General features: G+C 37.5%; 1 long non-coding RNA gene across 1 annotated transcript; it reads right to left on the minus strand.

The window, feature by feature from the left end:
• Nucleotides 1-869: 869 nt before the first annotated feature.
• LOC112757192 (uncharacterized) lies at nt 870-2,802 on the minus strand. Its single transcript, XR_003179402.3, has 3 exons — nt 2,427-2,802; nt 1,614-1,748; nt 870-1,178 (listed from the first exon to the last, which is right to left on the minus strand). It is a non-coding gene; the product is annotated as an uncharacterized lncRNA (long non-coding RNA).
• Between the last annotated feature and the right edge of the window lie 5,380 nt (nt 2,803-8,182).

Raw genomic sequence — 8,182 nt, forward strand, 5'->3', positions numbered from 1 at the left:
ACTCCTAACTTTTAGAAACTATAAGCACAAACATATAAACTTTTTTATTTACCAAACACAAAACAAGATATCTATGCTTTTGGAAAAAAAACAAGCACCTCTTTGAAAAGTTTACCAAACCAAACCTCAATGTTGGCATGTTATTTTCATTTGTAACATTATGACATCATGGTAAATAAACGGATCTCACATTACTACTGTCAAAATCATATTCCTTAAGCTTCTAATTTGAATCATTGAATGCCACCAACAGTGGCGAATCCAGAAATTTTATAAGAGGGGGCCAAATTAAATACGAAATAAATTAAAATATAACATAATAAAAAGTTAACAAAATATAATTTATAGTATATAGGTCAAAATTAATAATTATATTATATAAAAATTAACATTCAACTACATACTTTAGGATTTAGGTATTTTTAAATTTGGTTTGCGATATTTTATATAACTAAAATTATCAATTTATCATCTAGAATAAATTTTGAAGCATTCTCTTTTTCAACATATACAATTATATAATCTGCTAAAAGTTGGTCTTTCATTTTGTTTTAAAGTATTATTTTAATAATTTTTATTGTTTAAAAAATCTATTTAGTTGTTACTATTGTCGTAGAAAGAGTCAAAATAATTTTTTTATAATTATTACTTTTTACATTAATCCAAACTTATATTTTTAATAACTTTTGAATTATTTATATATTTATATGTTTTTATTGTTTTTTAAACCTATTTGATAATTGTTACTAATATATTATAATACACATTATAATTTATACATATTAAATTACTAACATATAAAATTTTTTTAGTGTGTAATATACAAATATATATATATATATATATAATAATAATAATAATAATAATAATAATAATAATAATAATAATAATAATAATAATAATAATAATAAATTAATAGTGCTAATTTTTAAAAAAAAAAATTGGGGGGACCATGGCCACCTTAGGCCCCCTTGAATCCGCCACTGGCCACCAACATATAGTACTGAATCCTTCAACCACCATATTGTCATGAATTAATGTAACTTTTTATGGATCGCCGAAAGATAGAAGGATCATTTATACTAGCTTGTCTTCGGCTATAATTGGTGGAAGAAATTTGTAATTTTCAAGTGTCTGGTCAAAGATATGTCCCATTCTCAGAAGCTTTTCCTGCAAGACTATACAAAGGAGGATGATCCTATTATTCATTCACAAGAATCAAATTGACAAATTTCACCCGCCTCTTTAAAACGGATAAAGCATAGACACTGTAACATTTTTTTTATTGTTGGACAATATCCAAATCAAACACACAAATTTCTTATTTGCAATTAACTTTTTGGAAACACGTTGGATTTTATCTCAACAAAATCATATTTGAAAAAAAAACATAATTTTTAAAATGGGATAAATACTTGTGTGCCTTGATAATTGCATAGCAACAAGAAAATAATTCTGTTTTTCCATTAAACTACATGTAGGAAACAATGAAAATGCATCAAATCATGATTTATGTGTATAAGAAATGATTTTGAAAACATGAATAAAATTAAGGACAATATCCCCGATCTATCAACAAGGAGTTGAGTGCAATAGATAGAAAAAAGTCATACCTCACCAGATGCTCCACCAATCATTTGTAGACTAATAGGAAGCCCGACAGTCCTACCCTCAACAAATTCACATGACAAAACCCGTTGGATGATTTTGTCTGCTTTGATGATATCTTACCAAAACTTGTTTATTAACTGCACGAAAAAAGATCAAGGGATCAAATAAAGAGGTTGAAAGGATGCTTCAAGAGTAAAGGCGTGCCCTGTCTGCAATAAGATTAGAAAAATATTTTCTATCTTAAATATGCTTTAGTAATGTCTTTTGTTATATTTTGCAGCATGGAATATGTGTTTCATATGAAAACTAATGAACTAAAAAACTATTTAGAGTTATTTTTATCCTTCGTTATACATCAATCCTTCATGGACATCTACATCTAGATTTATGTGCCCTTAAGATCCATACAACATTACACGCACAGATAAACTTAACCTAAAGAAGGAAATTTAAAAAATTATATATAAAAACATGTTTACTGTGTAACTTAAGATGGTGTTGTTAATGTAACCACTTTTTATGATAGTGATAGTTTTTTATGATTGGTTTTATTTATTGATACTATTTGCAAATCCACTTCTTTTCAAGGTAGATTATGGAAGCATAATCTTGCTCTAGAAGTTGTGGATGCTCATAATGAACTAATTTCATGCTAACAATTAAATTCAACTCAGATATCAATCCTCTTAAAACTACCGAAAATTAGCATCCAAAAAACAAAAGAATTATCTTGTATGAAAGTGAAACCCTGTGACATGCACCAAAAACAAACCAAGAACAATTTCTGTTTATCAAAATCATGAATTACCACTAACCTGTGAACGCGGTGACGGCAGCGGAGGAGGGACACCTTGTGGGAGGCGTCTTGGAAGCGAGGATGGGAGCATCGCTGTCAAGGGTTGTTCAGGGCGAACAGTAGCGGCGCTTGCTAGTGCATCAGCGATGCAAGGACACTTCCACCACGGCGTAAATGAAGGCAGAGCAACACTAGGTGCCGTCAAAAGTTACCTCGGTGGAGTGGATGCGTCTTCAATGGATCGTCGAAGGTGACATGTAGCGGTGGCGGCGACGCGAAGCTGATTCCCAGAAACAACTAGGTTGGTGGCTGATGGAATCACCAGAGGCGCTAAGCACATTTGACGGTGGTAGTCGAAGAAGACTCCCAAAGATGATAGGTTCGGCAGTGCTGAAAGGGGGAGTGGGTGGATGTGGCTGCAGGGTAAAATTAGGTGTAAATTAGGTTAACTAGAGTAATTAGGAGTAATTAGAATTAACCTTGGATAATTGGAGATGTGGCTTTTTGAATGACATAGACTCTGGGGTCCAGTCTAACGAAAGTTGGCAGGAGTTGACTGATGAACGGAAATATTCTTATGTCGGTTAGAAACTAGTAATGAGTCCGATCGTGAGTATAGTCTAACCAACACGCGAATACCGCATCAAACAATTCTAAAATCTATGACCGAGAGTATTGATCCCAGGTCGTTCTCCCTAGGATTTGCTTTAGAGTGTGCATCATTGATTAGGAAAGCTTTTATGGTTTTGAGAATTGGTGCAAGAGTTCAAGCTAGCAAAGCAAACAACAATTAATTGAAATAAAAGCCTTGGCTAAGGGTAAGCATTGGAAGTTCCATCATTATAATTTCCTTCAATTATGATAAGAATTGATTATTGCTTCACTTAGTTAACCCCCTAACAATGGAGGAAAGTCAAGTGAGAATAACTAACTTGAGTCACAAGTCCTAGTCTCACCCTAGGGAAGTCTAGCTTTAGTGTACTCCAAGTCAATTAGCAATTCTCAATTCATAATCTACAATTGATATCCACTATTCAAGTGTCTCCAATAACTCAACCCCTAAGCCAAGTAAGAGAAATTTACTCCATAGCTAAGGTTGTCATTATCACAAACAATTGGTAGGTAATTATAGAAAACATGATGCAATTGAAAGAAGAGAATTGAATTTAAGCTATCTAATCCAAACAATCATCAACAATCAAATAATTGAATGAAACCTCAATTCATTAATTCACATTCAAAGTAACAAAGTGAACCAAATCTAGATCTAAGAAATTGAACTAAAAGAACATCAATTAAGAGAAGCAGAAGAGTAGATCTACACTTGTATAAAAACAAAAAGTCAATTAGCAATAGATCTCACCAAGAATTCAAAGGAAACTTGCAATGGAGGATGAAAACCTAGAGAGAAGTTGGAGTTTCTCTCTCTAAAAACAAAATGTAACTAACTTCCTAAAATATCTAGAATTATGACTAATTGTTCTAACACTCCTAATCCTTGGTCTTCTTAAGCTTTTCCCTCCAAAATCTGCTCCAAAACAGGGCCTGGGAACCCCTTGAAATCGCTGGGCACGTGTTTCATTTAAAAAATCATGTGCGCACATCGACGCGTATGCGCACTGCACGCGTACGTGTCCCTGGGATCTTCTGCGATTTGCGCGCAGGCGTAAGGTGCGCGCGAGCGTCATAAGGGATATGGCCCAGCCAACAAGCGCGCCGGCTCCTCGCTCAACTCCACTGCGCTGGCTCTGGATGAGCGCATCCATGCATACGCGCACAGTGCGCGTGCGCGTGCATGTCCAAACTTCCATTCTTTAATTTGTTTCATGCTCCTTCCATTCATGCATGCTTCCTTCATTCCTCTTGGCCATTTTTGCCCTATAACTTCTGAAATCACTTAACAAATGGATCAAGGCATCTAATGGTAATAGAGGAGGATTACAATATCTCAATTTTGATGCGAAAGAAGCATATTTTCATCTATGAGGTAAAATGGGAAAGAGACACGAAATCATGCAGTTTTATATAAATAAGTGTGGAAGATCATTGATAAAACCCTTAGATTCTATGCATGATAAACTCTAAAAACAGGGTTTATCAACCTCCCCACGCTTAAAGTATAGCATGTCCTCATGCTAAGGGAAAGCAAAAGATCAAAGGACTACAAGGGTGTAGGGCTCATGTGATGCAATCTACCTACATGAATGCACTACGGTGTATGCTACTATCTCCTTGGCCAAGAGCAATTCAATCTTCCTAGAATACACATATGTATATGCACATAGGGCAAGATGATGGACAATGTATGAACTCTACCAATTCTAGTCATCAAAGTAAAATATGCATAACTTGTATGAAGAACGCTCGCCAGAGCCGGGAACAAGGAGTTGAGCTTCGAACCCCTCACCAAAAGTATTTGCACTCTATTCGCTCGGTGTATAGGGTTGATCACTCAATCCTCCCCTACTTCATGCTTTTTCAAGATTTGTTTTTCTTCTAACAATCAACATATATTCCATGCATGCATACAAGTATCATGGGGTCTTTTCTTTAGGTTGTAATGGGGCTAGGGTCACGGTAAGGATGCATATTTGGTTAAGTGAGCTTGAAATTTGAATCTTTGATGAGCTTAAACTTCTCACATAACCTATGACATATTATACAATATTAAAGCTAACCTAACTACCCATTCTTTCACTTTTTAACGTACTCATGCATTTTCTTTTCATTTCTCAACACTTGTGCATTGATCTTTATTGAACTTTACTTTGGGGCATTTTGTCCCCTTTTTTTTTCTTTTCTTGCTTTTCTATATTTTTTTTCTTTTCTTTTGTTTTTCTCATCATTTTTTTTTCATTTTATTTTTTCAATGCATAAGGTCTACACATTTAATCAATACATGAGCATGTATCCAATTCCCAATATTTACAACGAAAATACAAAATTACCCTTTTTCTCAACCAATGTCCCAAAATTTCCCACACTTGAATGTTACACACACTAGCCTAAGCCAATCAAAGATCCAAATTAAGGACTTTTATTGTTTTCCGCTTTAAGGCTTGTAATGTGCTAACTTAAGAACAAAGTGGGTTAAACGCAGGTTCAAATTTGGCTAACAAAGGAAGATAAGAGGTAAGGCTATTTGGATAAGTGAGTTAATTGAAACGATGGCCTCAATCATATAAATGCATGAATACAAGGAATAATGGACATATAGAATTAAACAAATCAAAGATCACAATCGTAGGAGGAGAACAATTGCACACAAGAAGAAAAAATAAGTGGTTATAAGATGTAACAACACCATTAGGCTCAAAACTCGCTTGCTTGTGTTCTTAGCTCAAATTCTAATTCCATGTTCCAAAATACATCCTCCAAACAAGCTAAGCATCAAAAGATTTTCAAATTTTAAAATTGGTAGGGTCGCCCTAAAATTCTAGTTTTCTAGGAGAGAAGTCATTGCTCTAACCAAGTGGATTTATTAAGAGATACTAACATGCAAAGGATGCCAAAAATGAAAATCTAACATGCAATCTATCCTAATTAGCAAAGGTGATTCAAAATTTATTCGGGTGTTACCTATGAAGACCAGTCGGTCGACCGACCTCCCCACACTTAGAAGTTGGCATGGTCCTCCGTGCCTTGAGTGAGACGTAGTGGTTGATCGGCTTCCGAGTGGCCATCCACTTCTTCATTATTGCTTTCCTCATTATCGGTGCCGGTGGACGTGGAAATTTCCGGTTCTTCCATAAGTGGGGCTAGGCAACCTAGAAGCTTCTTGACAAAAGCGTAACGGCGTTGGTTACGTCGCTCATAACGGTCAAGCTTCTTGTGGAGTTCCTCTATGCGTTGCATGGATGAATTTGGTGGTGCGGATGAGGTAGAGGGGATGCTCATGGGGACGGGTAAGTGTGGCTCTTCGGTGTCAGCCGGAGGGTAAAGTTATCTCCCGTTTGGAACAACATCTCCATCTGCTGGGATCATGGCTCTTCTATCCTTGGTCTCTCAGGAAACACCGGCTACGGCGACTAAGTCGGTCACTAGAGCGGGAAAGGGTAGATTCCCCTTAGCGTGGATGCGGCCCATGGATTGGCGAATGAGATGGGGAATGTGCACCGGTCTCTCGGTGAGGACACACCAAACCAACAAGGCTAACTCGGCAGTGATAGATGAGCCATAGTTGCTTGGGAGCACATAGTGGGCTAGAATTTGGGCCCATGCTTGAGCCTCTCTAGTGAGAAAACGTGCGGTGATGCCCTTGGGCCGGGGTCTCATCATCCCTCGAATCCAGAATGATTCGGGTATGGCAATGACCTTGAGGATAGCATCCCAATCAAACGCACTTGGCACCGTGCCGACAAAATCTCTTGATAAGCATCAATCCCTTCCGCTAAGGGCCCAGTCTTAAGCACATTTTGGAGGGCCTCCTCTGTGACAGAAACTTGCCTTCGGCGCACAAATACCGATGCAAGGGAGGGGGAGTGGTAGTTAGTGTAGAATTCAACCACCCAAGACAAGTTGGCCTCCCTTGGCTTCCTCAATAGGAACTCCCATTGCCGCCGTTCGATGCGGGGTATGATTAGTGGAATGACATGAGCCGGAGGGGCTAGAAGGGGCTCCGTATGATAGTTCCTTAGTTTGATCAAGGGGAAGACAAGTTCGCAATAGCGGTTGGGGAACTTGTTCGGATCCCTTGCCGGATTGTCCTTTTCCAAAACATCAATGTTAGCAACGCTCCTTGTCTTATTAGAGAGGGGCTTGGCTTTAGGTCCTTGTTGTGCTTTGCTAGTGGACCGTGAAGGTGCCTTCTTGGGTGCCTTTCCATTGTCTCTCTTAATCACCATCCTAGAAAAGAAAGAGAAGTGGTGAAATTAAGCTTAAAGAGGCATCAAGAAAGAATAAGCACGCTCGTGATAAGGCATAAAAGATAAGTAGCTTAGACACATGACAGCATCAACATGAGACTAAGTCCATAATAAAAATTTTGGCTAATCATTAGCAAGTGATGCATGAGTGATATAAGCATGCAAACAAGACGCATGAGAAGCATACACTCTTAACATCAATAACAAGGAAGTGAAAAATAGGGGAAGAGCATGGAGAAATGAAACAAGAAATATACTAAGCTCAATGCACATATGAACAAACAAGCGAATGAGAAAGAGCACTAAGATAGAAAACACTAAGTTAAAATAACTCCAAGAAGACATGTGGGTCTTTCATCAAACACTTGGTGTGCATCCCTTTTTTTTGACAAAAATTGAGAGAAGAGTGACAATGTGACATCCCATAAAGCATCATCAATCATCATATCATACCACAAATTGCAAAGAAAGCAAGTAAATCAAACAAGTTCATCAAAGCAAGAGTAAACTCCACTTGGAACACCCATGAGAAAATGAAAAGAAAGAGGGAAAGAAAATGCAACAAATAAAGAAAACATGAATGAAATTACTAAGAGGAAGAGTAAGAGAATGTAACTAAAGAAAGGGAAAAGGAAACAAAGGAAACTAAACAAAAATAGAAAGAGAAGTACCTTGAGAGGAGGAGGAAGAAAAATGGGGTATGGAGGTGGGAGAGAAGGTAGGGAAGAGTGAGAGAAAGAGGAGGGAGAAGGGGTGTGGGATCGCCGGAGGTGGTGGTTGCCGCCGGTGGTGGCGGAGAAGAGGTGGTAGAGATGGTAGAGGAGGGTAGAAGTGAAGAAGAATGGTGGTGGTGAGAAGAAAGAAAGAAAAATGAAGGAAGAAGGCGCGCTCGAATTCAATTGGTTCGCGG

This window comes from Arachis hypogaea, chromosome 16, assembly GCF_003086295.3.
Source record: "Arachis hypogaea cultivar Tifrunner chromosome 16, arahy.Tifrunner.gnm2.J5K5, whole genome shotgun sequence".
Classification (NCBI taxonomy): Eukaryota; Viridiplantae; Streptophyta; class Magnoliopsida; order Fabales; family Fabaceae; genus Arachis; species Arachis hypogaea.